This window comes from Lithobates pipiens, unplaced genomic scaffold (assembly GCF_037356315.1).
Source record: "Lithobates pipiens isolate NorthernLeopardFrog02 unplaced genomic scaffold, aLitPip1_a1.2 Scaffold_19, whole genome shotgun sequence".
Classification (NCBI taxonomy): Eukaryota; Metazoa; Chordata; class Amphibia; order Anura; family Ranidae; genus Lithobates; species Lithobates pipiens.
This window is the reverse complement of record NW_027507764.1, coordinates 591,717,507-591,733,809: the sequence shown is the minus strand read 5'-3', so window position 1 is coordinate 591,733,809 and position 16,303 is coordinate 591,717,507. Positions and strand designations below refer to the sequence as shown.

General features: G+C 48.5%; 1 protein-coding gene across 1 annotated transcript in view; it reads left to right on the top strand.

Moving 5' to 3' along the window:
* LOC143997778 (uncharacterized) overlaps positions 1-16,303 on the top strand; it is a 101,135-nt gene that overhangs the window by 69,230 nt on the left and 15,602 nt on the right. The window lies entirely within an intron of this gene.

Genomic DNA, 16,303 nt, shown 5'->3' with positions numbered 1-16,303 from the left:
GTATTTTCCACCCCTCTCCGCCAATCCCTCCACTGGTCTCCATTCAGTATTTTCCACCCCTCTCCACCAATCCCTCCACTGGTCTCCATTCAGTATTTTCCACCCCTCTCCACCAATTCCTCCACTGGTCTCCATTCAGTATCTTCCACCCCTCTCCACCAATCCCTCCACTGGCTTCCAACAAATTCAATTCAAAATATAAACAATAACTTACAAAGCCATCAACAACTCAGCCCCCAGCTACATCACTAGCCTAGTCTCAAAATACCTACCTAATCGTTCTCTTCATTCTTCTGAAGACCTTCTCATCGCTTGCTTCAATTTTCACCTCCAGGACTTTTCCAGAGCCTCTCCCATCCTATGGAACTCCCTACCCCAATCTATTCACCTATCTCCTACTCTATCCACTTCTAGACGATGCCTAAACACGCTTCTCTTCAGAGAGGCCTATCCTGCCCTCACCTATCAACCGGACTTTCACTTTCTCCATCAGCCCCCCCCCCCACAGTTATTACTTTTTGATTCCTGTAGTTTATTGTACTGTCTGCCCTAAAGTTGTAAAGTGCTGCATAAACAGTTGGCAGTATATAAATCCTGTATAATAATAATAATGGGGGATTCATAGATAATTTAAACGGTCCTGGAAATATACAATGTATACACTTTGCTCTGTGTTTTGTATTTAGTTAAAAGCTTAGAGCTACGAGGAGATGTTTACTGATCAGTAATGATTGATTAGGAATAGCGATGGATGGAACACATGGCTCCCTATGGAGTAAGATACACAAGTTCCATGCAGAGGCGATCAATGTCACATGATCATAAATTGCTCCAATCACACACCACCAACCACGGCAATATTCTTCTGCATGTTATCTGTAGAACTTAGTCCACATTTCATTTGTTTAGCAATCAGTTGCTTCTTCTGGTGATTTTAGCAGCACAGTTGAGGTGTTCCATCGGCCAGGTCATGGCCTTCCATCTGCTGGGTGACGGCCTGACCGAGATCACAGTGTAAAGAGGTGATGGGGATCACTTTCCCCCTGCAGGACTGCAGGGTGACAGTAACAGCGGGCACAGTCTCTGCAAAGTGCTGCTACTGTACAGGGCTCGCCCCAATAGGTGGGCACAGAGTCTGTAGATAAAGAGTGCAGGAACACAGGCACCGACAGCAGGGGGAAAGTGATCCCCGCCAGCTACTGTCACACCGCAGAAAAGTGCGGGGAAACAATCGGTGTGGGGGGCAGGAGAGACAAGCTGCAGGTCTGCACACCTCCCAACTTTTTGAGATGGGAATGAGGAACATTTTAGCAAAAGTAGGTAGTCATAGGACACACCCCCTGCCACGCCCTCTAAAGAGAATTATACATATAAAATGATTAGTTAAACCCACAAGTGCTTTTTTACCTCTACTATTCCTTTATATTGGCTTTTGAAATTTTCAAATGCAGCAATTTAGAAATTGGATGAAAGGTTTAGTGCTGGGAAACACTTTGTGAAAGATAAAACGTTCATATTATATAAAACCATATGGATCATACCAAAATGAGGGACAAATAAGGAGGAAAGAGGGACAGAGGGACATTGTTCTAAATCAGGGACAGTCCCTTTGAAATAAGGGACAGTTGGGACGGGAGCTGTGGGTATGGAGAAACAGTGGGTACTGCAACCTCCATGCCACAAGTCTAATTGGGCACAGTGAGCAACAGAGTAAGGAAAGCATACCGACCACCAGCATAAAGGGGTACCCTGACCACCAAAATAAGCAGGAACACTGGCCACCAGGGTAATGAGGCACACTGACTACCAAGGCATGGAGTGCACACTGACTACCAGGGTATAGGAGCGCACTGACCACCAAAGTAAGTGAGCACACTGACCACCAGGGTATGGGGGCACACTGACCACCAGGGTATGGGGCACACTGACCACCAGGGTATGGGGCACACTGACCACCAGGGTATGGGGCACACGGACCACCAGGGTATGGGGCACACGGACCACCAGGGTATGGGGCACACGGACCACCAGGGTAAGGGAGCACACGGACCACCAGGGTAAGGGAGCACACTGACCACCAGGGTAAGGGAGCACACTGACCACCAGGGTAAGGGAGCACACTGACCACCAAAGTAAGTGAGCACACTGATCACTAGGGTATGGGGCACACTGACCACCATCGTAAGGGGGCACACTAACCACCATGGTAAGGGGGGGCACACTGACCACCAAAGTAGGTGAGCACACTGTCTACCAGGGTATGGGGCACACTGACCACCAGGGTAAGGGGGCACACTGACTACCAGGGTAAGGGGCACACCGACCATCAGAGTATGCGGGCACACTGACCACCAGGGTATGAGGGAACACTGACCACTAGGGTAAGGGGGCACACCGATCAACAGGGTAAGGGGCACACCGACCAACAGGGTAAGGGGGCACACCAACCATCAGGGTATGGGGGCACACCGACCACCAGGGTAAGGGGGCACACTGACCACCAGGGTAAGAGGCACTAAAGCATTAGAGCAGCATATTGAGCTAGAATTTGTAACTTGCAAAGCTTCTACCCTCAAGCACATGTAAAACTTGAGAGACAATACAATATATTATATAAAAGCAACTATTTAGTTTTATGTTAGACATTTTAGAAAGGAATTTTTGCTTCTTTGTATCAGAAAAACAAATTTTATATTTACAATTTGTTTTTATATTTCTACGCTGAGCTACTTATATATCCTGCTTAGAGATAACCCAGCTTCCCGCCTATTATAGAGAATAAGAGAGAAGAGTATTGTGGTATAGACACCTAGAGATATTGTACAGTACATGGTCATATCCAACATTCAGAGCTCAGTTATGTTATAAATAATGTTTTCATTGATGTGATATAATGAAAAACATCTTGAACTGCGGTATAAACATCATATAAAATATATAATTCTGTCTTTTTTTTTTTTTTTTATTCTTTTTATTGAGTTTGCAATTAAAACATAAAACAACTTACAGCCTATTGGGCATACCCAGGCTGATTACTACTACAACCCCCGAGTCAACAATAAACAAACAACCCCCCCCCCCCAATAACCGCCACCGGCGTATACAACCAAAGAAAAAAAAAAACAACCCCACCGTACACTCTAGCACCACTGCTCACTGCTCAGGACAATCTTCTAGTTCACTCATGCTCTACTGCAGGCTGTAGGCCATCCCAGGATGAAGCCTGCAAGCCCTCACCCCACCCAACCAACCCCTCACTGCCCCTGTAAGGAGGACCCAGGGCTACAGACATGTTAATACCCTAGAACGCCACCACTAAGTCCTAATGAACATTGTCAGTCGGCACTCGAGTCAGCATTGGTGTCTCTTGACTCCGTCCAGATATCCCATACTTTATGAAATTTAGCTCCGCAGCCACGCGAAAGATAGGTGGCCTTGTACAGTGGAAGAGCCGTGTTCACTAAACTCTTCCAAAAATTAATAGAGGGGGCCAATGGAGCCTTCCACTTAAGAACAATAGACTTACGGGCATAGTATAACAATAATCCCAGGAGTGTCCTGAGCGCTCGGCGTGGGGCCAGCGATCCGACCAAACCCAAAAGACATATCTCAACAGACAGCGGTACCGTTACGGTGGTAACCGACCGAATAAAGTTAGTCACCTCCACCCAAAAATTAGCTATTTGAGGACAGCCCCAGAATACATGTATAAAATCCGCTGAGAGTGAGTTGCATCTCCAACAGGAGGCAGGGACAGACGGGTAGATTCTATGGAGACGTTGCGGAGTATAATATACCCTATGCACTATTTTAAATTGCACTAATCTATCCCTGGCTGACACTAACTGCAAGAAAGGATACTCCCAGATGTCCTCCCAGTCCTCTGTGTCCAAAGAGGAGGAATCCGCCTCCCACTTTGCCCTCAGGATTTCGAGACCGGTGTGAACATTCGGGAGCAAAACCTTGTATATGGCCGACAGAGGTTTAGACAGATCATCATCCCTGAGTAGCGTCTCTAGCCTCGAAGTGTAGAACGCCACTGGGGCATTTCCAAACTGTGTTTGAAAGGCATGGTTAAGTTGCAGGAATCTGAATAAATGTGAGTTAGGCAAAGCGTACTGTTGCTTCAGCCTGTCAAATGTCTGTATTTTTCCCTCAAAACAAAGTTGCTCGATATATTTGATACCCCTGTTGGCCCACACACCAGGATCAGGAATAGAACCAAATTCCGGTAAGTTTGGGTTAAACCAAAGAGGACTATGCGGGGAGATGTGCCCCAAAGGTACGGGGCGCATCGAGCTAGCTATGTGCCATGCCCTCACAACCGCCCGCATTGCGGCAGTAAGAGGGAACGGGGCCCGAAGACCGCGATACATCAAGTTTCTCAGTGCTTCATATGACCCCAACCACGCCGCCTCCAGAACCACCGCCGCATTGGACTCATCCGAAACCAGCCAATTGTGGGCATGGGACAGAAGGGCCGCCACGTAATATGAGTGGAGGTCCGGGCACGCCAAACCACCCTCCCCCCAAGGCCTCTGCAACACCGCCAGTCGAAACCTTGGCTGACCAGCGCCCCAGAGAAACGACACCAGGAGAGAATTGATCATGCGGAATATTTTTTTGGGAATCCAGATCGGAGCATGTCTGAGAACATAGAGGAAGGCAGGTAACAGCTTCATCTTAAATAAATTAATCCTCCCAATCAAGGTGAGAGGGAGATGTGACCATGCCTTCAGTCTAGTCCTCATCTTCTGCACCAATGGATCCAAATTAAGGGCACAAAAATCAGAGGTAGAGGAGGAGATATAAATCCCCAAGTATTTGATTGTGTCCGTCCACACTAATGGTAGGTCGGGATCCGCTGCCGCTTTAGCCTCCCTGTCTATGGGCATGATTTGAGACTTGTCCCAATTTACCTTCAACCCCGAACACTCAGTGAAGTGGGAAAGAATGAGTAGTGTCTCCCGGAGAGACTGGGCAGGGTCACTTAAAAAAAGTATGAGATCGTCTGCATATAAAGCTACCTTTTCGTGTATGGAACCCACCCGTATCCCACGAACCCCCTCCGCCCTCCTGAGGGCCGACGCAAGCGGCTCCATCGCCAGGGCAAAAAGAGCCGGTGACAATGGGCAACCCTGCCTCGTTCCCCACCGGACCGCGAAAGGTGCTGACAAGGCGCCACCTATCTTAATCTGTGCCAAGGGCTCCCTATATAAAACGTGAATCCATTTACGAAATTCCTCTCCAAAACCCATAACCTCCAGCACCAGGGACATAAACTGCCATGCCACAGAATCGAAAGCTTTTTCGATATCCAATGACACTATTACCCTCGTGGAAGACTCAGTGGTTGGCAACTGCAAATGAGTAAAAACTCTTCGCAAATTTATATCTGTGGACTTCCCTGGCATAAATCCAGTCTGGTCTATATCAATCAGGGAGGGCAGGACCGTTTGTAACCTGGTGGCCAGCATTTTTGTCAAAATCTTCAGGTCAAAATTTAGCAGGGAAATCGGTCTATAGGAGGCACAAAGGGAGATGTCCTTGCCAGGCTTGGGGATAAGCACTATGTGTGCTTGATACATGGACGGAGGGAGTGCCATCTGAGTTTTGCTGTCAGACAACACTTTCAACAATTTGGGAGCGACCAGCGGGGCGTACAACCTGTACCACTCGCCAGGTAGGCCATCGGGTCCAGGTGTCTTCCCACCAGGGAACGAGCAAATTGCCTCTTCTATTTCCTCCAAGGTAAAATCCTGGTCTAGAAATGCACAATCCTCTCGTGATAGAGTGGGCAAATCCAGAGAGGAAAGAAACTCCCTCTGCTCCTCCACCGATCCCCCTGGGACTGCAGCATACAGTTTTTCATAAAAGGTTTTAAATTCAGTAAGTATCTGATCAGGTGCGGACACTAACTGACCATCCGACCCTCGGAGCTCCGAAACCACTGTCTGAAATTTAGAATCAGCCACTAAATTCGCAAGAAGCTTACTGTTTTTGTCCCCGGATTCAAAGATTTTCCCCGCCAGGGACTTCAAATCTAAGTGAGTAGCCTCAGCAAGGTGAAGGGACAAGGCCCGCCGTGAGTCAGCCAATCGAGTAAAGCGCTCCAAGGTCGGCGAGTCGGAAAACGCCTCAGCCGCCTCAGCCTCGCCCCCCTCGAGCGTCCGCAACTGGGACGACAGCTCAGAGCGGACCGCCTTGATAGCTGAAATATATTCTCCTCTGGTGTTGGCCTTAAAGGCGTCCCAAACCATCTGTGCCGAGGTAGAACCTTCGTTCAACTCCCAGTATTGTTTCAGTTTAGGGGTGACCTCCTCCTCCACCCGTAAATCCTGCAGCCATTTGGGCGCCAGGCGCCAACAAGCATTACCTCTGACGTTCGACAACTGTAAGGTAACCTCCAAAGGTGCATGATCAGAGAGACCTGCAGGCAAATACAGTGCCCCCCTCACAGATGTCAGGGCCCCAGAGTTGCCGAAGGCCATGTCTATCCTGGAGCCCGATTTATGTGTGAAAGAGTGGAAAGAGTAAGCCCTAGCACCCGCATGCTTCCATCTCCAGATCTCAGTATAGTTAAAAGTTTGAGCCCATTGCAGTAGCTCTGGCGAAAATGCCCTATTTGGGTTGGACGAATCCAGAGATGGATCCAAGATGGAATTAAAATCCCCTGCTATATACAACCTGGAGAATTGGAGGGGAGCCAGCAGTTCACTAATCCTATACAAGATCTGCGGATGGAAGGGGGGGGCAGGTATACATTAACAAAGGCATAAACCACCTGTTCAATCTCTAATAACAGGATAAGGAATCTGCCCCCTTGATCAGTGTGCAGGTGAACAACTTTATAAGCCAAAGACTTACTTAGCAAGATGGCCACACCCCTCGCATAGCTAGAATACGTAGCATGGAACGCTTGTCTCACCCAGGGCCTGCGCAATGCTAGTATTTTGTTCCCCAGAAGGTGAGTCTCCTGGAGAAAAAGGACATGGGGTCTATGACTATTCAGGTATTTAAACATCAGGGCCCTTTTAACCTTATCATTAAGACCCCGAACATTCCAAGACACCAATCTCAAATCCATTGAAACAGCTGGGAACATGTTATAACATAGCAATACCTACACCATAACCCCTTAATCCGCCAGTGAGCATGACACATGGAAGTAAAGCATACAGAACAGATGCGATAAACAGTGGATTCAGAGTGCACATTGAAAAAAAAGAGAAAAAAATAAGGGAAATTAAAATAACAAAAGAGAAGAAAAAAGGAAAACCCACAACTCCCTACCGGCCAAGAGTGCCCCAATTGGGGAAAAACAAAAAACAATTGGGCACTAAAAATCATGGCCAGTTTGATACCCAAAACCTAACCAAAACTTAAACCTCCAGACTTTAAAACAAAAAAAGTTCCGAAGCAGCGGCCACTCTAAGCCGCTTACACCTGTCCAGGTCAAAAAACCCCTGTAATGAGGGGAAGAACTGATAAGTCCTCAAGTGTCCCGTGCCCGGGGAGCTCCGAGCTAAAAGGAAGTAGCCAAAAGGACAAGACCTGTAACAAAAAAAAAAAACAAAGCGGAGTCAGGATGGATCAGCTTGAGCAGTGGCAAAGCACCGCAGACGCCCTAGGAGAGGTGGAGGTCAGTACGCCATCCGCTGGCAGGAAGGATGAAAAAAAACGCCCACCCATCCAGTGGGTAAGTAATATCCCGTGAGTTCCGCAGCAGCAGTATCAACAACCCGCCAGCAAAAACAAAAAAACAAAAACAAAAAGGCCGGGAGCCCATGACAGGATAATAATTCAGGCAAGTAGTACCCCCCATCAACGTAGGGATAGCTGTAGAAGATTAACGTAGAGTGATCAGCCAGTCATTTGCTTCCTCTGGGGTGTCAAAGAATTTCACCGATCCGTTATAAGGCACCCGAAGGCGGCTGGGGTATAACATGCTGTATTTAATATCCTTTTCCCGTAGGCGCCTGCGGACATCATTAAAGGACCTTCTCTTGCGCTGCAAGTCTGCCGAGAAGTCCGGGAACAGTAGGATTGAGGAGTTGCCATATGGTAGAGAAGGGAGCTTACGAGCTGTGGAAAGGATCCTATCCCGGTCCCTGAAATTCAAAAAGCGGACCAGGAATGGTCGGGGATTTGCCCCTGGAATGTAACGTCCTGTAGGAACACGATGAGCACGCTCAACAACATATGTCGGGGAGACTTCCGGGAGGCTCAACAGCCTCTTGAAAAAGTCTTCAGCAAACTCCGCTGGCCGGTCACCCTCCTCCCCCTCCGGCAGGCCCAAGACACGGATGTTGTTGCGTCTTGCCCTATTCTCCGCATCATCAGCCTTAGCGACAAGCAGCTGCACCGTGCGCTGTAGGTCCGCTATGTTGTTGGTGTGGGTAGCCGTGAGGTCCTCAGCTGCAGAGATTCGTGTTTCTGATTCAGTCAGCCTGCCCCTGATCTTGTCCAGGTCATTCCTAATAAGATTACATTCTTCTGCAAGGCGGTCTATGCGTACCAGCATAGAGGTTTTACTTTGTTCAATAGCAGCTAGGATCACCGCAGTACTGTCCTGGGAGGGAGGGGTAGGCAAAGCCACCCCGGAGGGAGAACCGGATTCCATGGCCAATTCCGCAAGCAGCGACTGCACCCTCCCAATAAGAGAGGGATCTGGTTGAGCGGGCGGATCAGGAGCAGGACAGCTCAGTGCAGAAGAGCTCTTAGGCCGGTGTTTAGGGCCCATGAAGGGATGTGGACTGCAGGCGTCCGTGAGCCTCCGCTCCGCACAGTTGCAATCCCTTGGCAGCAAGGCTCAGGCAGAGACTCTATATGGCAGGGCCCAGGGAGCTGGATGGATGGATGCAGTGTCCGTCAGAAAGGGAGGATTGCCAGGGCCCTCAAGCAGTGCACCAGAACATCCCCCCCTGCGATGGGCAGCAGTGTCCAGCAATAGATGAAAGGAGCAGTTACCAAGCAGTTACCGAGTCACAGGGGTCAGGCCGACCACATCACATCCCCTCCAGCCACTGGGTAAAGGCTGCAGGTGACTCCCAGGCTGCGTAAGGCCGGACCAGGCCAGGGCAAGGATAATGGCTCCACAGCCCCCCCACCAGCACCCTCAGGATGATAATGCAGGAGTCAGTCCCCCACCGGCCCACAGCCGCCCTCGCCGCTCCGCTGGCCGATCGCGGCGCTCCCCCGCCGGCCGGCCGGCCAGGAAAGTCCGGTCCGCGGCAGGCTTCGCTAGGCCGCGCTAGGCCTCAGGCCCAAATTTCAACTCCGGCGGTCCGCGGAGCCAGGGGACAGCCCGGGGGCACAAGGGGGCAGTGGATGGATGGAGAGGAGCCTCTCCCACAGGCCCCGGATCAGCCCCGATTGCCCCGCAGAGGCCTGGAAGATGGCGTCCGGCAGGAGGAGGATGAGCGTCTGTATCCTGGGCTCCACGGTCCCCCACTCCACAAAATTCCCCTCAGGATACGATGCAGCAGGGCAGCAGTCCCTCCGGCCGAGAAATCTCTTCGATTGGGCCGACAGTTTAGCAGGATGGCAAAGGATTATGAGTCGGATGGCCGGAGCTCCCCAGACACACGTCTGCTCTCACTTACATCATCCGGACACGCCCCCCATATAATTCTGTCTTAAAGCGGGAGTCCGCCGGGACTCCGCGTTTTTTTTTTTAAAGCCAGCAGCTACAAATACTGCAGCTGCTGACTTTTAAAATAGTGACACTTACCCGCCCAGCGCGCCCGCGATGTCGGCACCCGAAGCCGATCTCTCGATCGTCTCTCGGGTGCTGCCACCGCCATCTTGGGTATGGGAATCAGGAAGTGGAGCCTTTCGGCTTCATTTCCCGGTTCCCTACTGTGCATGCGCGAGTCGCGCTGCGCAATAAGGATGGACCCCGCTGCCTCTGGGATCTGTGTGTTTCCCAGCAGGCAGCGGGGGACTTTCGGAAAGGGGCGTAATCTACGCCCCTTTCCGCAGAGAGCTATCCCGGAAGTGGGTGCAGATACCTGTACTGTACATGTATCTGCACCCCCCTCCCCCCTGAAAGGTGCCAATTGTGGCGCCGGGGGGGGGGGGGGGAAGGGTTCCGATGAGCGGAAGGTCCACTTTAGGGTGGACCTCCGCTTTAAACTGTAAAATGGGTGATAACTTGTGGAAATTGTTGTATTTCTGTTTAGCATTTGTCATTTTCCTACTAGGTATCCAATGATAGAATATTATATTTTCATATTTTGTAACCACCCAAATCAGCAGCCAATGGAAATGTACCAACCATAAAACTTCTGTGCAATGGCTAAAAGAACTCCGAGCCTCCATATTGTCTGTACTCTTCTCCATATCTGTGAAAATAAAACCTTCTTATCTCATGAAGAGAAGAATCCGGTCTTTGTAATTTGTAATTTTATAAAATCCACTCTTCAGCTCAGACATTTTTTGCCTCCCTTGGTGGTCAGACCGGCTACTTACTTCACCCCCATTTCTGATGTAAGAAAGAAGGGTCAACCTGGACAACTGACACCCAACGGTAAGACTTCTGTACCTATTCTCTGCTCACCCAGGGCCATAAGCGTGTGCGGGGGGTGTGCCGGATGTGCCTGGGCACACCCTAATCCCCCCGTGCTCCAGGGTTGATAAGGCAGTACAGCCTGCCCTCCTGTACCAGGCCCATGTCCTATGAGTTCAAAAGGGGGACCCGTCACCTGCTGATTAGGAGGACTGGCCACACTGCCTTATTGCAGGTTAGACATGTGCAGAACAGAAAAATATGTTTCGTTTCATTTTAGAAGATTCCTTATGTTACTAATTTCGTTTTTGTTATGGAATTTGTTTTGTTTGGTTTCAGAATTCCTTTAGTTTTGTTTTCATTTTCGTTTTATTTTTTCGATTCGTTACATTTATTAATTTTCTAACAAATTCCAACTTTCCAGAACGATTAGAATTCGGATCGGTCGAATAACGTTGGACTGATTTGAATTCTGTGTGAAGGAATAGCTGGTTGTTAAGCAGCAGCCCGGGAAGCCGCCCGCCTGTCCTTAACAACCATGAGAGTCATCAGCTGTCAGCGGGCTTCCCCACTGACAGATACACAAAAGAGAAGAATGCCGGCAATAGAAAAAAAAATGGCGTAGAGTCCCCCCCAGTCCATACCAGGCCCTTTGATTTGGGTCATCATCCTCTTCATTGTATAATACACCCATCATCATCATCCTCATCATTGTATAATACACCCATCATCCTCATCATTGTTTAATACACCCATCATCATCCTCATCATTGTATAATACACCCATCATCATCCTCATCCTCATCATTGTATAATACACCCATCCTCATCCTCATCATTGTATAATACACCCATCATCCTCATCCTCATCATTGTATAATACACCCATCATCATCCTCATCATTGTATAATACACCCATCATCATTCTCATCCTCATCATTTTATAATACACCCATCATCATCATCCTCATCATTATATAATACACCCGTCATCATCATCCTCATCATTATATAATACACCCATCATCATCATCATCATTGTGTAAAACACCCATCATCATCATCCTCATCATTGTATAATACACCCATCATCATCCTCATCCTCATCATTTTATAATCCACCCATCATCATCCTCATCATTGTATAATATACCCATCATCATCATCATCATCATCCTCATCATTGTATGATACACCCAGCATCATCATCATCCTCATCATTGGATAATACACCCATCATCATCCTCATCATTGTATAATACACCCATCATCATCCTCATCATTGTATAATACACCCATCATCATCATCATCATCATCATCATCATTGTATAATACACCCATCATCTTCATCATCCTCATCATTGTATAATACACCCATCATCATCATCATTGTATAATACACCCATCATCATCATCAGCATCCTCGTCATTGTATAATACACCCTTCATCATCATCATCATCATCATCCTTATCCTTGTATAAAACACCCATCATCATCCTCATCATTGTATAATACACTCATCATCATCCTCATCATTGGATAATACACCCATCATCCTCATCATCATTATTGTATAATACACCCATCATCCTCATCATCATCATTGTATAATACACCCATCATCATCATCCTCATCATTGTATAATAAACCCATCATCATCATCATCATATAATACACCCACCATCATCATCATCATCATTATTGTATAATACACCCATCATCCTCATCATCATCATTGTATAATACACCCATCATCATCATCCTCATCATTGTATAATAAACCCATCATCATCATCATCATATAATACACCCACCATCATCATCATCATCATCATTATTGTATAATACACCCATCATCTTCATCATCCTCATCATTGTATAATACACCCATCATCATCATCATCCTCATCATTGTATAATATACCCATCATCATCATCATCCTCATCATTGTATAATACACCCATCATCATCATCCTTATCCTTGTATAAAACACCCATCATCATCATCATCATCCTTATCCTTGTATACAACACCCATCATCATCATCCTCATCATTGTATAATACACCCATCATCTTCATCATCCTCATCATTGTATAATACACCCATCATCATCCTCATCATTGTATAATATACCCATCATCATCATCCTCATCATTGTATAATCCACCCATCATCATCATCATCATTGTATAATACACCCATCATCATCATCATCATCCTCATCATTGTATAATACACCCTTAATCATCATCATCATCCTCATCATTGTATAATACACCCATCATCATCATCGTTCTCAACATTGTATAATACACACATCATCTTCATCATCCTCATCATTGTATAATACACCCATCATCATCATCATCATCCTCATCATTGTATAATACACCCATCATCTTCATCATCCTCATCATTGTATAATACACCCATCATCATCATCATTAATGATGGACGAACTTCCGTGAACGCGGCCGATAGTTCGCGAACCGGAACGTTCGCGGCGGGCCCCATTGACTTCAATGGGAGGCGAACTTCGCAAACCTACAGGTCAAATTTGCAGCCACAAAATAATTACTAGCTGTGCAAACATAGTCCCACCACATGGCCAATGACATAACACATGTATGAGGTGAATTTGGGATCGACAACTACAAGCATTCTTTTTTTATATGGGAAATTGTTGTGACAATTCAGGACTGTGGAGCGCATGAAGGCAATGGAGGAGAGGGAAGGTCAGGGACCAGGGTAGGCAGAGAAGAGGGTGCAGGAGATGATCACCAGCAGCGTGACATACAGCAATGACACCTGCACCGTGATAGAGTCATCTGACAACAGCACCGTGATAGAGAGCACTGACATCAGCACCGTGATATACAGCACTGACACCTGCACCGTAAGCAGCCCCAGGAGGAAGTCAGCATAGCACAGGGATGGTGGGAGCCCCTCATAATGAGCATAGCACAGGGATGGTGGGAGCCCCTCATAATGAGCATACCACAGGGATGGTGGGAGCCCCTCATAATGAGCATACCACAGGGATGGTGGGAGCCCCTCATAATGAGCATAGCACAGGGATGGTGGGAGCCCCTTATAATATGCACAGCAGAGGTACAGCCCCAGGAGGAAGTCAGCACAGCACAGGGATGGTGGGAGCCACTCATAATAAGCAGCCCCAGGAGGATGTCAGCATAGCACAGGGATGGTGGGAGCCCCTCATAATAAGCAGCCCCAGGAGGATGTCTGCATAGCACAGGGATGGTGGGAACCCCTCATAATAAGCAGCCCCAGGAGGAAGTCAGCACAGCACAGGGATGGTGGGAGCCCCTCATAATAAGCATAGCATAGGGATGGTGGGAGCCCCTCATAATATGCACAGCATAGGTACAGCCCCAGGAGGAAGTCAGCACAGCACAGGGATGGTGGGAGCCCCTCATAATAAGCAGCCCCAGGAGGAAGTCAGCACAGCACAGGGATGGTGGGAGCCCCTCATAATAAGCAGCCCCAGTAGAAATAGGACACCGCTCAACCTCTTCAAAGAGGAGGGTACGGGCATATAGTACGGTGTGCTTTTTTTGGACAAGGAAGTGAGCCAAATGAAGAAAGAAGGTCTGTGTGCTTGATTAAAAAAAATGTTTATAGACATATACATGGTCTACTGGTCACATGTGTTGAATTCCTCTGAGATCCATGCCTCATTCATTTTTAGAAATGTGAGGTAGTTAACACTGTCGTGAGCTAGGCGAGTACGCTTATCGGTCACGATCCCCCCTGCTACGCTGAACGTCCTTTCGGACAGGACACTGGATGAGGGGCAGGCCAAGAGTTTGATTGCAAATTGGGCAAGCTCTGGCCAGAGGTCCAGCCTGCCCACCCAGTAGTCCAGGGGTTCATCACTCCTCAGAGCGTCCACATCGGCCGTTAACCCGATGTAGTCGGACACCTGACGGTCTAGGCATTCCCTGATGCTGGATCCGGATGACACCTGTCGATGGGTCTGCTGAAAGAATGACCTCATATCCGAAGTCACCAACACATCTTCAAACCGGCCTTTTCTTGCAGGCGCTGTTGGATTGGTACCCGCAACTCCTTCTCTGGGAGTGGGAATTGCTCCTCTGCCAGCGCACGCAAAAGCAGAATGCAGCATTTCTCAAAGCAAGACCTGGAAGTGCTGCATTCTGACAGCCCTCTGTGACGGCGGTAACATTTCCGCCATTTTGTGTTTGTACCGGGGGTCTAAGTACGTTGCCACCCAGTACTGGTCCTTGACCCTTATGCTTTTTATACGGGGGTCCCTATTAAAACACTGGAGCATGAAGGCCCCCATTTGCACTAAAGTGGAAGCGGTGTGGTGGCCAGGCTCCTGCTCATCATCCAGGATAATGTCATCCTCTTCATTCTCCTCTCCCCAAAGGTTTAAAGCATGCTCTTCTTGCTCCTCCTCATCCGCCCCGGCACCATCCTCCTCTGACTCCTCTTCAGACTCCTGTTGTTGATTTGTCTCAGATAGAGTAGCCCCCCCTGGGAATTCATCCAGCATTGCGACTTCCTCATCTTCCTTCTCCTGCTCCTCCACAGCTTGATCAATGACATGACGCAATGCACGCTCCATAAAGAAGGCATAAGGTACCATGTCACTGATAGCACCATGGCTGCGACTGACCAGTTTGCATGCATCTCGCATGAGCAGCCACTGGCGCGGTGAAAAAAAAAACAGCTCCCCAGAACCGGTTCTGCCGCAGAGTTCATACAGGTAGACGTTAACTGCATGTTTCTGCTGGAGCAGCCTATTAAGCATATAGAAGGTTGAGTTCCATCGCGTCGGGCAATCAAATAAGACGTCTGACCGGCAGATTGTGTCGCCGCTGAATGTCAGCAAGGCGAGCCATGGCCGTGTAAGATCTTCTGAAATGGGCCGAGATTTTCCTTGCCTGCCGCAAGATGTCCTCGACTGCAGGGTATTTGACAAGGAATCGCTGCACGACCAAGTTTAAGACGTGTGCCATGCATGGCACATGCGTGATTTTGCCCTGTTTCAATGCGCTAAGCAGATTGGCACCATTGTCACACACCACTTTACCAACTGTCAAATTGAGTGGTCTTAGCCACTGATCTGCCCGTGAACGCAAAGCTGAAAGGAGTGCCAGGCCAGTGTGGCTCTTGGCTTCCAGGCACAAAAGACACAGCACGGCATGGCAACGTCTCACCTGGCATGTCGAATAGGTTCTGGGGAGCTTGGGCGGCGCAGCGGAAGAGACGCTAGCAGCGGAAAAGGAGAAGTCAGCCGAGGAGGAGAGGGAGGAGGATGGAGTAGGAGGAGGAGGAGAAGAAGAGTCAGGCCTGCATGCAATCCGTGGCGGTAAAACCAAATCTACACGGGTGCCACGGGTTACATGCTTGACGGCCGTCAGAAGGTTCACCCATTGGGCAGTAAAAGTGATATACCTTCCCTGCCCGTGTTTGCTAGACCACGTGTCTGTGGTCAGATGTATCTTGGCACCGACACTGTGTGCCAGAGATACATTCACTTGCCGCTGAACATGGCCATATAGCTCTGGGATGCCCTTCTCTGAGAAATACTTCCTTCCTGGGACCTTCCATTGTGGTGTTCCAATGGCCACAAATTTGCGAAAGGCCTCGGAGTCCACCAGTTTATATGGCAGTAGTTGGCAGGCTATCAGTTCTGACAAGCCAGCCATCAACCCTTGGGCAAGAGGGTTATCCGGCGTCATCCTTTTTTTACACTCGAACATTAGGCCCACGGAAGCCTGCCTTTTTGCAGAA